Below are 17367 nucleotides of genomic sequence, written 5' to 3'. Positions count from 1 at the left end.
AGAGCTGGTAAAGTAAAACGAATTATTTTAGCACCTCAATTATTTATGGTCTAATGATTTGACAGGATAAATTGGCTCTTCCACTTCTATAATGTTGGTTTTGATTTAGGAAAAGATCCAACGTAGGATCCTAAAACTACATTACTGTTTACTTTTCCCAGTATTTTATCATTTTATTAAATCATACACATACTGTAACTATTAGCTGGTATAGATGTATCCTTTGCTTCTTTTTCTAAAATAATAATTTACTTTGGGAAATAAATTGCTTAAAAATAAATGAGACTTTTGAGACTGCAGTCTCATGCTTTATTCCTTACAAAATTTAATGTACATGGCTATACTGTATATATAATGTTAATCGTTTTATTTTTAAGCAATTTAATTAATTTAAAGTAAATTCCTTTTTTTAAGTATATACATCTTAAAGAAAATGTACCATAAACTGTTTAATTGCAATATTGTTACTGTTACTCTATTATTTCTATCCCAGTAATAATGATACTGTTTATAAAAGAGGCACTCATTAAAGGGAATCTTTGCCCATTTTCAAACGGCTTTGTGTCGTTGCACTGGCTTTTCTAACCAAAAGAATACAGAGTAACCCTCTCATCCCTTAGCTTCCCATCTTATTTGTTCATAATGATATGTATTCCTGCTATACATACCAAGTAAGAGTTTTATTGGTTCCACAACTGTTGAATTGGCATCATCTGAAGCGTACCCAAACATCTTTTTACAGCACATTATACAACTAATAAGTGGATTATCCCTGTACGAAGAGCTGGAGAAGTACTGTGCTGCCAACGCGAGTGAGAGTTTAGTGCCCCGTGCCTCCAGGCGACTTAGAATCACATCGTAGAGAATCCTGTATTTGATAGACAGAGGCAATTTCTTCAGTCGATTTGGTCTCTTGACACCAATTTTCATTATAATTGACAATTTCTTAATGCACCATGATCGTTGGATGCTGCCTAAGTTCTTATGTCTCTGTGGGTAACAGACAGAAATAGGAGGTGTGTGTTTGAGGGTGAGAGATATGTCAGCATATTCAATTTTTTTGCCTTTCCGACTTCTTTATACATGCAGTAATTAGTCACAAAGGAGAAACCTGTCTCCCCCATTGGGGATAACTGGCTTATTCAATTGCACGTCTTGGTAGAAGGTGTCACTTCCTCAGTGATTTGGCTCCTCAGCAGTCCCAGTCTCAATACATGGACTTTAACAGATGGGATACAATATTTCTCCTTCAATTAGGCCCCTAGGTAGCTGTACAAAAGCCACATTTCTCAAAACACCCCAGCTCCTGAAAGATGCTTTTAGTGCCAAACAAAAATGAAGAAATACACACCACAGTCCAGGTGCACTTGGATAATGCATCTCACTTCTTACTTTTCGTATGCTGAGAAGAACAAATGTTAACATTTTTAATCCAAGCGAGCCAGCAGAAATAGAGGATAGTGACCGGATACGGAGAACACTCTTATCTCTTTCAAATACACCAATTACATGGAAGGAGGAGCAGAGACGGTCTGTTTCCGTCCGACTGGCGGCATATCACACGTTTTCCTGGCACAATATCCTGAGGCCTAACTCCTCTGTAGCCTTGGTCTCCTAGGTGTCTGCAGAACTTCAAGCACTTTCAGCTTCAACCTTTCATGTTTGTGGAAAATATAACCCAGAATGTTCTCGAATAAGAAAAAAGTAATTTAAACTAGTAGCGACGATATTATTTCAACTTTCTGCATGATTGAGCAATTAAATAGTGTAATGACAGCACACCTGAGTTTAGAACACTCATTAACATGTTGAAGGCAGTGAGATGTCTAATTTGGATCCCAGGGTTCACATCTGATGATTAATGTCAGTTCCTCTGCCTGCTGTCTTGTTATGCCCTCTCATCTATTACACACGCATGAACTACAGTGACCTCTTTCTAGTTTCTCTTGCACTAGTGTTACATCAACTTGGAACTTAACTCACACTGCAGAAAAGTATGTGATTAATCTTTTTTTTCATCGTGTCCTTTTTTAGCCTCACTCTAACACTCTGCTCCTCCAGCGCCAAAGTGGAAACCTCACTTGCTTTTATGCCGCAACACTCTCCTGGATCTTCAGCCATTCAAACCCAAAAAGCACCCTTCTGCTTCAAATACAACTGCATGGTTCTCTAGCTTTGCTGTTTCAATTCATATATTCTGCATAACATTTCTGTGGCTCTGTTTGGTAATGAGTATTTAACCTCAGCTAGAACCTGGATCTTTAATATTATGAAATAGGTATTATATTTCAACATTGAAAGCAAAATTATTTTCCTTTGTCTTTTTCAAAGAATAAAACCCATGTAAGCCCCCAGCATTACAACTGATTAAATTGTCCAATCATATCAGAACACTGCAACAAATCACTACATGGGGTTTGGGTCTGCACAAACGCAACAACACTAACTGTGATTTAGGAGGCAAAAACTCAATGGTGATGTTTGCGGGAATTTGCCATCTGCTCTGATGTGAGCCTGTGTGTCGAGATGTTAACTACATTTCATTAATGGAGACAGTGCCGTCGTTATCTCCATAGCAACTGTAGCCTCTCTTTGTCAGGAGCTTTCAGGTTGTGGAGGAAGCAGATAGACAAGACTGTTTGTGAAAGGAATAGAGCAGCAGTATAATGAGGCAGTAGAGAGAAGGAAGAGAATGAGAGGAAAACAGCTAATACAGAGGACTGACTTTTCCATGATCCCCTGTTAATCTGGTGCCAGTTATTCCTGGCTTGTTACCATGGGAACAGGAGGATGCTATCTTGTTAGGTGTGTTGCTCCTTTGCTAAGGGTTTGCATTATTACAACGATATAACAAAAAATGCACCTTTTCAATTCAATGGGGCGCACAGGGGGATATCATATCAAAGAGTAAATTCACACTAAATGAAACAGGGCAGAAAACCGCTACCGCTACTGCTCTGTATGGGTCCTAACTAATAAGTAAATGTACTGAGCATTAGTCACAGCACAAATTGATGTCCTGTTAGTAGTGATTTAATGCTTTGCTGGCTCCAAGTTAAGAAACTGATTCCCCGAGCACGGGTTAGTCTTAGCTTCTCCATCACATTCAGCTTTGATGTTAATGTCTCTATCTGAAATCCTCACTGACTTACGAAACTCTACTACATGATATGTGTACTGAAGAACCCATTTTCCTTCTGGCAAAACCAAATGGACGTTATGAGTTTTATTAAAAGATGTATAGCGTGTACAGTACGTACGTGCTTTTGTGTACATTTTGGCTTGCACTCCTGTGTGCAGTCTGCATTGTAAATTCCCTGCAGAGGTGAATGGATGATAAAATGTTTGTCTCTTTAGCTGCTCTCTGAGGCCCTATGTAGATGTGGAAAACCAGGGCACACAGCGAAATTGCAGGCTCTGGCAATAGCTGATATTCCAGCACAGAGTACACAAATACCAGAACCAGCAGACAGAATAGATAAATAACACTGAATCTGTTTGCTATATATTGCATCTCCCCAGGCACAGATTAAATGCAACCCTTTGCTGCAAACAACTGAAACTACATATTTTTACATTTTATGTAGAGGTAATTTAATTGGATGACGAACACAATTATTTCCTTTGTCGATACAGCGGGCGCCCATTTAGTTGTGGTTTATTAACCTTCCGGGAAAAGATTGTCCCACTCTTGACCTAACAATCAACATCGGCACCTCTACTGTTTCCCCGACTCAGACTGCAAGGAATCTCGGTGTGACCCTAGATAACAAACTGTCCTTCACTGCAAACATCGCTGCTACAACCCGCTGCTGCAGATACACTCTTTACAACATCAGGAGGATACGTCCCCTCCTGACCCAGAAAGCGACGCAGGTTCTGGTCCAGGCTCTCGTCATCTCACGCCTAGACTACTGCAACTCCCTCCTGGCTGGTCTACCTGCATGTGCCATCCGACCTCTGCAGCTCATCCAGAATGCAGCGGCTCGTCTGGTCTTCAACCTTCCAACATTTCCCCACACCACGCCGCTCCTCCGCTCACTTCACTGGCTTCCAGTAACTGCTAGAATCCACTTCAAGACACTGGTACTAGCGTACCATGCTGTGAATGGATCTGGCCCTTCCTACATCCAGGACATGGTTAAACCATACACCCCAGCACGTGCACTCCGCTGTGCATCAGCCAAACGGCTCGCTGCACCAGCACTGCGAGGGGGACCCAAGCTCCCATCAGCAAAAACACGTCGGTTTGCAATCCTGGCTCCAAAATGGTGGAATAAGCTCCCCATTGACATCAGGACAGCAGAAAGTTTACACATCTTCCGGCGCAGACTGAAAACTAATCTCTTTCGACTCCACTTCGAGCGATAGAATTACTAACAAAGCACTTATATACTAACAAAGGACTGGCTTATCTAAAGCCAGTTGAGTAGCACTTGAAATGTTTTGGCTCTATGAAACCTGATGTACTTGTATGGTTCTGTTTTCTTCAAGTTTGTATCTTCCTGGTCGAATGTACTTATTGTAAGTCGCTTTGGATAAAAGCGTCAGCTAAATGTAATGTAATGTAATACAAAGCCTTTTTATGTGCCTTGGAAGGGCTCTTCCCCCATTGTTATGGCCATATGTTTGTCTCTGAATATAAAACAGATGAATGGTGATGTTAAAGGGCTTTCTGACTTCTCCCCCTCTGCTAGTCTTCGACTTGTATCCATTACCAGACTGCATATATCCCTCACCTCACATAAAGAGTATTAAAGGACAGAGTGGGAGGAAGCATATACGGACAGAGGAAAGACCTGAGCTAACAACACAAAAACAGGCGCCTGCTGTGGTGCTTAAAGCGAGGATCTCTCATCCAAGCTGTTTCCAGCATGACTCATCTTGAATAATCATCCTGACTCATCTTGAATAATCATCCCTCTCTCACATGGATGAAGAAAGATCCAGACAAAATCCATATAGTTGTTTAGCACAGGTGGTAGAAGCTTAAAGATACAATAATGTATTTTCTCCTTGAAGAAAGAAACTGGATCCTACCCTCCTCCCTGTCAACTGATCAAATCCAAATCCTCTGTCACTCAGCATAATGAGCCGAGCACTTTCAACAGCATCCTCTACTTAGAATCAGGTTAGCGCTTCCTGAAGAAGCAGCAGGCAGTAAATGCAGACAATTTGAAACAAACTGTGCAACGTGGTTTACTGATGGCTTGAAATCACCAATTGTTGTGTCTGTGAGCTGATCGATAACAGCTGAAAGTTTAGACTGAACTGCACATAAGCTTCAGGAAGACAACAAAAGATGTAGAAATAAAGAATCCTTAAACTGTTATTGTACGACCAATAGTACCCAAGTGATGAGTGGAATAGTTGTGATGGAGCAAACAACAGTGAAAAAACTGAGGAAACTTCTACCACCCAGCTTCCCATTGATGTCTCTTCACGTCAGCGCCTAAAGGTGCAATCAGTAATCAGTATTTTATGGGCTCTTCGCTCAAATTGACCATCATTTATCTGCAGCGGTTCCCAAGTGTTGCTCATCAGTGTCACTCATCTGTTAAGTGTCTTCTCTGATTTCCAGCTGCCGTAGCAAAAAGAGCTGTGGAGAGTTGTTGGTGTTACTGGGCGTCCTTTCTGTTGTATGAATGCTAGTTTTTATTTGCAGGCAGTCATGTGCTTCTGTTTGTGCAGATTACATTCTTGCATAGATACAACATGTTATTGTTGAACTTCAAAGGGGCTTGTAGGCTTCCTTCTCATTATAGTCTTCACACCAGGCTAAGTTTACCGGCTGCATGCCGAGCTTTTGATTTATTCAACATTGGAAAACAACACTGCTATTTATTCCACAAATAAAATCTTCTAGTATTACATGTATAAACAAAAAAAGAACATTGTATGCACTTGTATATTCTTACAGATCACATATTTATATGAAAAATACATTGTATATCAAATGACTAATTTAGAATGTTATACAAAATCAAGTTTAAACATTTTAGAGACACATACCTTAATCACGGACATCAAGCTATATTACCAGAAGAACCTTTCTTTACATTTATTTTTATTTTAGAAACCTTTAAAACAATCACACTGTAAAACATTTACACAATTCCACATTCACATGTTGCTCATGTGCATTTAAAGCTAGGGTGGGTGAGGATCTATGAGGATTTACGAACTGCTGTTGGGATAAACATTTCAACAAAAATAACAACAAAGGTTTTGGGAGAAAATAACTCACCCTAGCTTATCGTGCTACATTTCTAAACATGCTCATTGTTAATAATTGAGTATACTGCAACTGTGAACATCTTACAAATGGCTCTGTTGAGCTGCAGGTAGGAAGGAATCAAGCAGAGGATAATTTATTCCTCTGCTCGTCTAATTGAATCTCCTCTCTCAGCTGAAACCTGTGGCTGCCAGCCCAAGGTTAAGGCGGTGTTGATATGGCCCCTCTGCTCACTCACACTCTCTCACTACAGTCCTTTGCTATGAATTATTCACATGCAGAGTCACAGCTGAAAAGAGGCCAACGCAAGAGGAGATAAACTCAGCATTAAGCCACCGTATATATATAACATGTTTTAAGAAAATCCTTTTGCAGAGCTGTTGCTTTAATTTGGTGTATTTTATTTTAAGAGCCTTATCTTCCAAATCACAAAATATGTCGGGTTCAGACAGTTTAAAAGCCCAAACCCTCCGGTATCAGATTGTGGTCGTGACATTGGTGAACGTTTTCCATCAGTTTCGTCCCTTACACACTACTGCAACCAAATAATAAGAATGCCAATGCCCCTCCAACTGTAACCAACATGATGGACCTAATTTCCTCGCTCAATTTACCCATCTCCCATGATGCAACAGGACAACCATTCTGCCAGCCACTGAGCAAGGGCTATCATTTTACAAAAATGATACGAAGGGCCAGATTGCTGAATAACACACACCAGTGGATTCATTTTTAAACATTACCTTGTGATGGAAGAACCTTGGTGCTAAAATGCTTAGACTGAAAATAAATATACAATGAAATTAACAACATATTGAAGTAGAGGTGTGTAAGCGGGAACCATCCACATTCTGCTATATGCAGCAGATGTATTCAAACTTAGGGAGAAATGTAATGTAAAAACTGCATTTAATTGAAAGAACCAGACAAAGAGAGAGAGACAAAGTTATCCATAAAAGAGAAGTACAGTCTGACCTTGCTGTACTTATTCAGCTTTTATCACTTTTTGTCTCTCTCTCGTTTTCTTTCACTAACAGTTTCTTTCACTTTTGCTGAAAGGCAAGAAGGAACAGAAAATGGAGCTGATGAATAGACGGATGCTCAAAAGGAGGTGATAAGGTACATGGAGAAATAGTTGTGCCATAACACCACAGAGGGAATGTTGATGAAAAATGATGAAAAGTAAGAGATGAATGGGAGAGTGGGGCAACATAAAGTACACAGAAAAACAGCTGTTAGTATAAAGTTTGCCCAGCGGAGAGTGGTCAGACTCTTTGAACTGCAAATCCCCAGGCTGGAAAATCCACAATCAGGGTTAGCAGTGCAGAGAGCTGCTCCAATAAGGCCACGCTGAGAGACATGAAAACAAGATGTGAACCGAATATACAACTACACCTCTGCTTTAAAACACGCCCTTAAATGTTCCTGTTTTTATAAACAAGACAAGATTTAATTTATCAACTAAAGGTAGAGGAATGCAAAGGGTCGGTAAATTCCTAGAACAATTCCGGGTCAAGGGATGTTCGACTTAATGGGATATTGGGGAATTATGCAACATTTTTTATAGAGGAAATGAGCAATACAACGTGGAATTCACATGTGCAGCCAACACTATTGTCAACCCAACTGCTCTGACAAAAATAGTTCTATGCTTTGCTGTAATATATATAAATATTTTTTGTAATATTTCAGGAAACCAGCAGATTTATAGTTAGTTTATAGTTGGTTTACCTTAAACCCCAAGTTTGGTTATTTTCCAATCAACCAGCTGCGAACAGAATAGTTTGTAAGATACACTACTAAAATGTTACCAAGATATTAGCATAGTAAACATCCAGTATTGTAAAGATAAGAATAGACAAACAAATGTATACATCTGTTTAATAACGAAAAATAACATCTGTTATTCGGTAAGGCTGCAACTAATACATATTTTCTCAATTTATCACATCCAAATATCTTGAACCAGACAATATTCTAATCGCTGCAGCGCTAATTGATAACAATAATAAATGTCAGAGTAATGTACTGCAAGTCTTTCATATTATTACAGTGTGCCATTAAACTGCTAAATGTACTTCTTTGCAAGTCAGTCAAAGCAGTCAGTGAGGCAGGGCAACGTCTCAAAGTCATAATTAACATCCATCACTCAACCTAAGGAACAGTACATTACTATAGAGGACATAACAGCGGTTGTAACAATGGCAAACATGAACATCTGGAGTACTACCACTGTGTAGAGTTCAGTGAGTGCAGGAGTGTGGTTCGCATTCAAAGCATTTCAGTCAAATATCATGCATCAGACCAGTGCTTATTGACTGAAGGGCAATATGACTATCATTTTCACAGATCTCAACACAAGGACACAGAAGTGCACTTCCCCTGAGCTTGATACCAAAACAAAAACATCAAATCCCTGTAAATGTCTGTTATTTATTCATAATATTAATGGAAAATAACTACTATACAGTCTTATTAGAGAACAAGACGACTTGGTAAGAATCAACAATACTAGTTGAACTTTACTTTAATGTTAAATGAATGTAAATTATATCACATTGCTTTGCACAACATTAACCTAAGAACTGCCCGTCTTCAGAGATGTGAGATTTAGATTTATAATGGTTCTTTGATGTGAATATTTTCTTTCCAAAATCGTGTGTCTCGTCTTCTGTTTTCATGGATCCAATCCTCCAGAAGGGAAGGCTATAGATTCAAAGACTACTCATAAAGTTTATCATGACTCATACTGGATTTTATATTCAGGAAGTCATCTTTTCAAATGACAGCTGTCTCATTTTGGAAGGCAAGTCTTACATTTAGAAAACCCATCCAAAGGTTCTGCTCATTTCCCCATCATTATAGCAGTAACGCCGTCATAGCCTCATGGTTAAGGAATTAAGTGGCACCCACACATGCATGCATCAGGTGCATGATGAGCTTGTTTTTTTCTGACTGTGTAATCATGTTTTCCTCACAGCACACAGTGCGTATCTCTGGCGATGCTTCCCACTGAGTGGCCTTTGAATTTGTTTCTTCTGGGCTGGCACGGCAATGCAGTAGAATCAGAAAGACATCTAACAAATTCATGTCATCAGTAAAGGCGTGGAAAACACATCACGCTATTTGTATTTATTACTTTACTGAGAAGCGAACAATCACGCGTGTAGCAATATTAGCTGATATGAAATGACTCCTTAATCCTTTACAATACAAAATATCCTTTTCATTTAATAACTTCTAAATCCATTATAGTGATACTTAAATCAATCCTAGCAAGAACACAAAGTCCACCGCAGCAGCAGCTCACTGAACTGCCACTGAGTTCTGCCTTTATCTAATAATCATATACTTCACTATATGAATTATGTAAGTGTCTTTATATGACAACTGAAGTTCAAAGATTGAGAGCTTCACGCTAAAGTAGAAAATTATAATAATCTTTACCGAGCGTATCATTTCCTTTGTCATGTCGATGTGTTATTACTAGAATGGGAAGACTCGTTTGATTGACATGTTATTTAATTGTAATTCCTGTAAAGTTGAAATCACTCTGTTGCTTAGAAACAGAAAGCTGTGTGTGCCCTGAATGCCACATGGACTCCAGTGGCTGTGCACATCGGAGAGATAATTCTACCAGTGTGAAAGGGAAAGGCTTTAAACTTAAATATTTTTAAAGAGTTGCGTCACAACTTATCACAAATTGAGTAAACCATGATGGGCAGAGTGTGACTTCCCTTAAATAATACAATTATTGCTAGTAAAATGAACACCTTTTAAACATAGCCTTCACCTGTGAGTAATTGCCACAGTCGTTGACATAGTGTGGGTTTTCTTGTGGGTTCGAGGATTTGCTCATTACATCTTGCCTCTACACAAACTCTGTCCCCTCAGGGCAGAAATGCTGACAGACTGCCAGCATAATTAGACCAGAGACTGTCCACATTTGTGCTTTACAAAGAACAAAACTGTCACCTAAAGCAAGCAAAATATCTTACAATATACATACAGTATGCTGTTTCTCCCCTTCAGTTGAAAGACTGAGCTCATGCAATTAGTGGCTTATTGTTAAATAATGTGAATGTGGAGGAGAAAAGAACAGGGCAATCTAATTAGGTGTAAGCCTCAGGAAAGTGAGACCTGATTAGTGTGTCCTCCTCTTGGTCATGGAGAAAGAAATCCAGCATGATTCTAAAGTGGTCACAGGTAATTTTGTACTGAGCATTACATTTCTCAAGGAAAGCTGTGAAAAGACTGAAATAGTCTGCAGATTTTCAGTGAAAGTTACACCCTATTAAAAGTTTGCTTCACCATAAGGCTTGTTTGATGTAAGCCATCTGTGAGAGTGTGTTCACAGTCATAGCGTTAGTTAGGATTCAAAGCGATTTTACACTGCACATTGCAAATACATCCCAAAACATAACATGGTGAAAAGAAAGTGATAACAAGGGAAAGATTGCTTAGTACACATGCAATAGATGATATCATATGCTTTCAGCCTCACTGCTGCTGTTATACGTTCAACTGAGTTTCAATACATCAACGCTTCGCTTCTGTAGCTCTGCACAATTCATGAGAAACATAATCCTAGGGGAGCAATGTGAAATAAACGTCTTTATTCTTCACAGAAGTTCCTCCTGTTTTAGTACTATTATGTTGTGAAAGTAGGCTGCAATAATAGCTTTTTTTAGTTTCACACAGTCTTAAAGCCTCTGGAGGGGCTCTTTAGGTTTATCCACTTGTATCTGTGCATTGGAAATGTACACACATCCTCAGAATCAGGCTGTTTCATCCCATGAGTGGAGGGCTGCCAGTTTAAAATTGCTTGGGCTATACTTCTCCTCATAAATGTGGAACACTAACCTCAGCTTATCCAATTTGTCATCAGAGCAAGACAGGGATGGATGACAATGCCAGAAGACTGTCCTGTCTTGGTCACCACAGTTTTACTTTCATTAGTATCAAAAACCCAGGAGAGAAATACTAACAACGATGGTAAACTTCCACTTATATTCCTCTAGTTCTGCACTACTAAGAAAGTTCTAGTTTGGGGTCTGCCCTCAGCTCTGCATGTCTGTGCTTTTGAAAATATCTGTTTCCCCTACTCGCATTTCAGAGATTTCTAGTATCATGTGCCTCTCTTTTTCAGTTGGAAAGTATTAACTTAGTTGTATAAGTTGCAATTGCTTCTGCAAATGACCCTATAGCCTGTTAAAGCCAATGTTCTCAGTTCTCTGATCCATCAAAGTCTAATTTCTTATTTCAGCGTGCCCCTGTTAACACAATTTTAAAAAAAAGACCCCAGTACCAGCAGGGGATTTTCATTACTGTCAGGGGCCGAGGCTCTGGTCAAAGTCTTTGTCTGGAGCAACTGGCCCTCCTGATGCCCTCTGGGATAACTGTAAGGGGGATTGTCTGGGTGTTCACCTTGTGTCCATTGCTATCTCTATTCCCAGCTGATTATTAGCGGCCATTTTTGTGGTGTCCTGCTCCTCTACCTGAGCTCCTGCTGCTGAAAAAGACTGGGATCTGCAGATGGGAGGGATGGAAACCCCCATCGGGCCCCCAGCCGTCCTTGACTGCAGCTCAGCATGTTGAACCGGCCCACCCTCCTATAAACGCTTCCCTAGCTCAACCTTCAAAGGCACGGAGGTTTTATGTCAAAGATAGAAGGGCTAGTGTGAGGTGTTTCTCACCCTTTAATCCTCTGATGTTGATCAGTTACACGTTTTCAATTTATGCTGACCGCTTCATAGCAGGAAGTGCAGTTATCAGGCTCGTCCTACAAAGCCTTGCTAGAGGGCAAAACCTGCGGATGTTTGCATTAAATTAAATAGCTTCGCCTTTCATTTAAAATAAACTAGTCAAACGCAGGATGGGCTTCTAGAGGTACTTAGATTTGATTAGATTTTTGGGTTGCACTGATCTTAGGGCTTTTTAATTCCAGACTGAAGTATGTTTACGACTATTGGATGGTTTGCCATAAAATGTGTTCAGTATTAGTTCTAATAACTTTAGTGACTCCTTGATGTTTCCTCTGATGCCAAAAACAGTATAAATCCTGCCAACATCAAGCTCTTACAAAACTAAGGATAGTCCCATCAGCCTTTGCTGTACTTTGCATGCTTACATGCTAAACTAAGGTGGAGAGCATGGTAAATATTATAAGAAGAATCATAGCATTAGGTTACATTTAGTATGAGCTGCTTTAGCCAAACTGTAGACTCTAAGCCTTGTTAGGGCCTGAGCACCGACAGTCGCAGCAGAGGACCTATTGTAATCACTAGAATCATTATTATTATTGGCGCTATAAATATTTTGAAGGCCTTAACATTCAGCATTTTTTGTTCAATATTTGGCAATTGTTTTGCATTTCTCAGGTGCCTTATTTCAACCAAATCCCCCTATAGTTGTAATTACATTACATGTCATTTGTTAGACACTTTTATCCAAAGCGACTTACATACATTGAGTACTGTGGACAATCCCCACAGGAGCAATTTGGGGTGAAGTGTCTTGCCCAGGGACACAACGACATGCTGACTGCAGTGGGACTCGAACTTGTTATCGCCTGATTCGAAGTCCATCACACCTCCACTGAGCCACAGCCTAATCCGATCGAAATACATTTGGTAGTTATTCCGACTCTAGTTTAAGCAAACAAAAGCATTAACTCTGGGCTTATCAGGTGAAATATCAAAATATTCTAAATCTGGTGTTATGGCTGCCCGTTTTGGTACCGCCAAAATGACACTCCTTTTAGTTATTCCCTCGAGTAATAATGAGATTATATATTGATTTTACGGTCTGTTTATATTGGCAGACCCCAGATAAATATAGTATAATAAATGTGTACAATTACATTAATGTATAATATCTACAATGACATATATGAATCAACACATTTAAGATCAGACATTTTTTCATAATAGCACTCTTAACAATTTCAGTGTGATTTGTATAGTGACTGAGGGGTTATTCATTTAAAGGGATTGACTCAGGATAACATAAAACTGTATTCAACATTTATAGTCCATTAGATATTCCAGCAGTGCTTTAATGTTTTTCAAGAGGTACAACGATCTGCAATTCACAGCTCAAGCAGCTGCAGGTAAAATTAAAGCTTCTTCTCTGAATGAGTCTTGTGGTGCGTTCACACCGCACACGAAAGCTTTTTATAGTACAGCTATCGACTGATGATGACATGCAATTTCCATAAAATCTTAATTGAAGTAATTGTAGAGACTTTGCTCTCATGTTGCAGTGTTTAATGAGTGTCGATAAGTGTGTTTATGGTGCAATGTTCTTGTGGTATCTAATGATGTAAATAAATAACATACATCTTATTAATGCACAGTAATGAACTTGTTTTATGGTATTATATTTACATTAGGTAACATTACCCAATTACTACAGTAGACTTTCTGGGCTCTGTGTCAAAGACTGACTTGATCCAACCAGTTTTAGCTTAGTCATTTTGCAATGTTCCATAATAGCACTCTTATCAATCTCATTGTGATTTATATAGTGTAATTTAGAAGAGTGTGTGCGGGTTAAAAAGCTCAAGTTATATAAGTTGGTAGAGCCTTAAAGTTCTGAATTTATGAACAACTGCTACTTTTCTAACTTATTATCTAAGGATCGTAATATGCACCTACTGAACAAAATTCTTTATTTTATATATCGGATAGTATAGAACTGAATGTGAGACATCACTTTTAGCCAGTAGTTGCAGTTATAATAATACTTTTATAATAAGATTGTTTTATAGATACAAATCATTCAGGACAGCTACTGATTCTTACAAATCTAACCTCACTTGAAGAATACTTAATACAACTAACAAGACTTTCTAAAAAAAAACGTTCATCTCCAAGTTATATCCCACGTGTATCCTTTTCTCAGTATCGGCACATTTCCAATTGATGGACTTCACATAAATGATATTAGCAAAGGGCACGCAGTGTATACCTCCTTATTCAGAAAGAGATAATTGGTCCCTCTGTGGCCGCACAGTCGTCCTATATATGCGCAGAGAGGAATCTGCAGTAGCCATGGTAACTGAGAGTTGCATTGATACCCAATTGTATTTGACCAAACATCGATAAAACCACAAAGCTACTAGATCCCTCTGTCTGCAACCCCCACTCCCCTGAACACTCTCCGACTCATCGTGTCCATATCTTTTCTCTTCGTCATATGCATTAAAAAACAAACAAACACGCGCTTTAGATGGTAGCATGTTTTGCAATTAGAAGATTTGAGATAAAATCTGGATATTAATGATTTCACTTGATCTCTGCAGCTTGCACGGACTGTGAAGCTGAAGGTCGCTGCTGAGAAGATTCCCTGAAGCCAAAGCAAGATGAAGCTCAGTAACAGCCCCGCTCACTGAGGGGATTAGAGAGACTGCACTTAATTTAAAAAAATGAAAAGGAAATGCGAAGAAAGAACACCAATTCATTGATGGTAATAATGATATGCAAATGGAGGCCACTGGTGAAATTAAAGGAGCAATCTTGCAGGGAATATTGTGATTAATGTTTGAGTTATTTTTCAATCTGCACAATATTTGTAAAAGCAATTCAGTTCTTCCTGCTTAATAATTCCACTGGTATTTATAACCACACAGCACGAGGCAACACTGTCAACTCAGGTGTTTATTCATGTGTGGGCCACCTGGAGGAACATCGAGCTGCTGTTTGATCCACTGTCACGGTGAGTAATGATAGTCTCGTTTTAAACCAATTACAAGGAATATTAGTGGAAACCTGACACAGAGGTAGTTCTGACCTTTAACCCAGCATACATTACAGATTGTAGATTGAATATTATGCACATTATTCCTACAGAAGTGTAACGAATAAAAGAGGCAGGAATCAGACAAAAGATCCACGCACTGTTTTATAAGCTACCAGCCGTTTCAATTGCGAATCGTTTCCATCTGAAAGACATTTTACACAATAAACAACCAACAATATGTTCATTCATCTCCCACTGCTCTCCCACTCCCCAGCTTGTATGTAGTGCTCAGAAACAAGCACATTTGTTTGTACTAAAGATAAGACTCCCGATAAATCTACCTCAAATAACTTCTTGAATTAAAAAAACCGAAGGAAGCTACGTCATTTCCTAAAACAGTCATTTTTACAAAAACAAAAATAATTGTCAGCTGCAGATTAATACATAAAGGGTTCACTTATTAGCATCAGGGAAGTTTATGTGTATAACATATTAAAATATCTATAATGCATCATAAAAGTACTCAGTGCTGAATAGTCATAAGCATTAAATATCATTAAATATTAAAATATCATAACTTAGAATATCATTGTATAATGAATATCATATTACTTCATTATTGCCGGTCACATACTGACTTTCTAGATGTACAAATATTTGTTTACTCTACAAGTCACAGTGGATATTTATGATGACTTATAACCAGTTTGCAATGGGTTATATCAGTCTACATCTCAAGAATATCATAAATTCCCCTAAGACACCCAATTAATACTTGAAGTCACTTATAATCATATTTTAATTCATTATAAAAGTAATACAACTGCATTATAAAATGATGTGAAATCAAGTTATTGTAAAGCATCAAGATAGCGGACCTTATGTCAAAAACGCCTGATGTGTCAGTTAATTGCTATAGCAGGATGTATGTTGCATGCTTTTATATAAAAAACATAGCTATAAGCACATTGTAACTTAGCTTAATGTATGTATGTTTATAATGCATTTTGACATGGAATCATAGAAGTGTTATAAAGTGTTATAAAAATAATAAACTCAACAATAGTATTTGATGTCAATCATTTGTTTCTTGAAACAAATGCAAGAACATTCTGTGAAAGTCTCTCAATCTTATCTAGATTCCATCTTAATTAGATTGTGAAAAGACAAAAGGTTACACGTCTTCTTTGTTTGAATCATAACCTTGTGCATAAACTGTGCATGTACTTTAACTCTGAAGGACATTGTGAGAATTTAAGAAGAACATTTACTCGATTTACGTGAAGATTCTTTTCAAGCATAAATCCTTTGTAAATTCAAGTGACAGTAAAGGAGTCACTGTCAAACCAGATCAATACATATCTGTGAGAAACGTGTGTTTTGTAAAGAACATTTATTGAGCAAGATAAAAACAGAGTGAGGAGCAGTACAGTTGTACATCAGTGGCTGCTTAACTAGTACGGATCCATTTAGGGCAAATAATGATTAAAGAACTAAGTCCCCTTGAGGTGGTTATTGTAATTGAATAATTAATTAGCTATCAACAACCTGTAACATTTCCTTTCCCCTGGTGTGTAATTCAGCCTTTGTTGCTATGCCAGAATAAATTAGATGCCTTTTGGTTTAATTTACAATATTGATAATAGTTTCATGTTTAAAATCCACCCAACGGTCATTTAACTGTGAAAGATTAAAAGATAAAACGTCTAAAATGTATTTTGCCTAGTTCGTAATTGAGTCAATCTTGTGGTCTTTGAACATCACAGAGTCTTATCATTGGACACCTGATTTGAATCTAAATCTTTATTCAAATTGCTCAGCATGAAAGACTCAATTTCTCTTTCGTATGGTTAGATAGTCAGAATACTTTCACAGAATATTACATTTATTTTATGGAGTATAGTACACATATATATTATATTCTTCAGTTGAAATGTTATTGCTGTTTGCTGATGTTGGAGAGAATCTCTGACAGTCTTTCTAAACCAAACCTTCCCTTACTTCTGCACGTCATTTGTGTGCGAGACATTTTAATAAATGAAGCCCTGGTGCACTTTATAGCTTGTGCAGACTAATGAAAACATTATTAATCTCAGCCCTCCCACATGCATTCAGCCTGAACGCTGCTGGTGTGCAAACAAAACCAAAAAACAATCTGGCTTCTTTAGATTCTCATCACAGCATTATCATTTCCATCTCTGCCATAACATTTCTCTTATGTGAGTGTGCTGCGTGTGATCTCCTTATTGATATTCATGGTTCCTGTTCAGACATATAAATTAATTATTACCAACTGTGCAAGACATCTAGACAGCTAATTTATCCACATTTCCCACAATTGTATATACGCCTTCTGCAGTTTGCATTACTTAGTGGAGCATCTCATTGTT

General features: G+C 38.3%; 1 protein-coding gene across 1 annotated transcript in view; it reads left to right on the top strand.

Annotated features, from left to right (window-relative positions):
- Positions 1-17367, top strand: part of LOC117478294 (brain-enriched guanylate kinase-associated protein) — a 112210-nt gene that overhangs the window by 47258 nt on the left and 47585 nt on the right. Inside the window, exons 2-3 of the mRNA XM_034125306.1 lie at positions 14541-14704; positions 14868-14953. The gene's annotated coding sequence lies outside the window, so the exon portion shown is untranslated. The remainder of the gene's footprint in view (positions 1-14540; positions 14705-14867; positions 14954-17367) is intronic.

Source organism: Trematomus bernacchii, unplaced genomic scaffold (assembly GCF_902827165.1).
Source record: "Trematomus bernacchii unplaced genomic scaffold, fTreBer1.1, whole genome shotgun sequence".
NCBI classification, from domain to species: Eukaryota; Metazoa; Chordata; class Actinopteri; order Perciformes; family Nototheniidae; genus Trematomus; species Trematomus bernacchii.
This window is presented reverse-complemented; position numbering and strand designations above follow the sequence as displayed.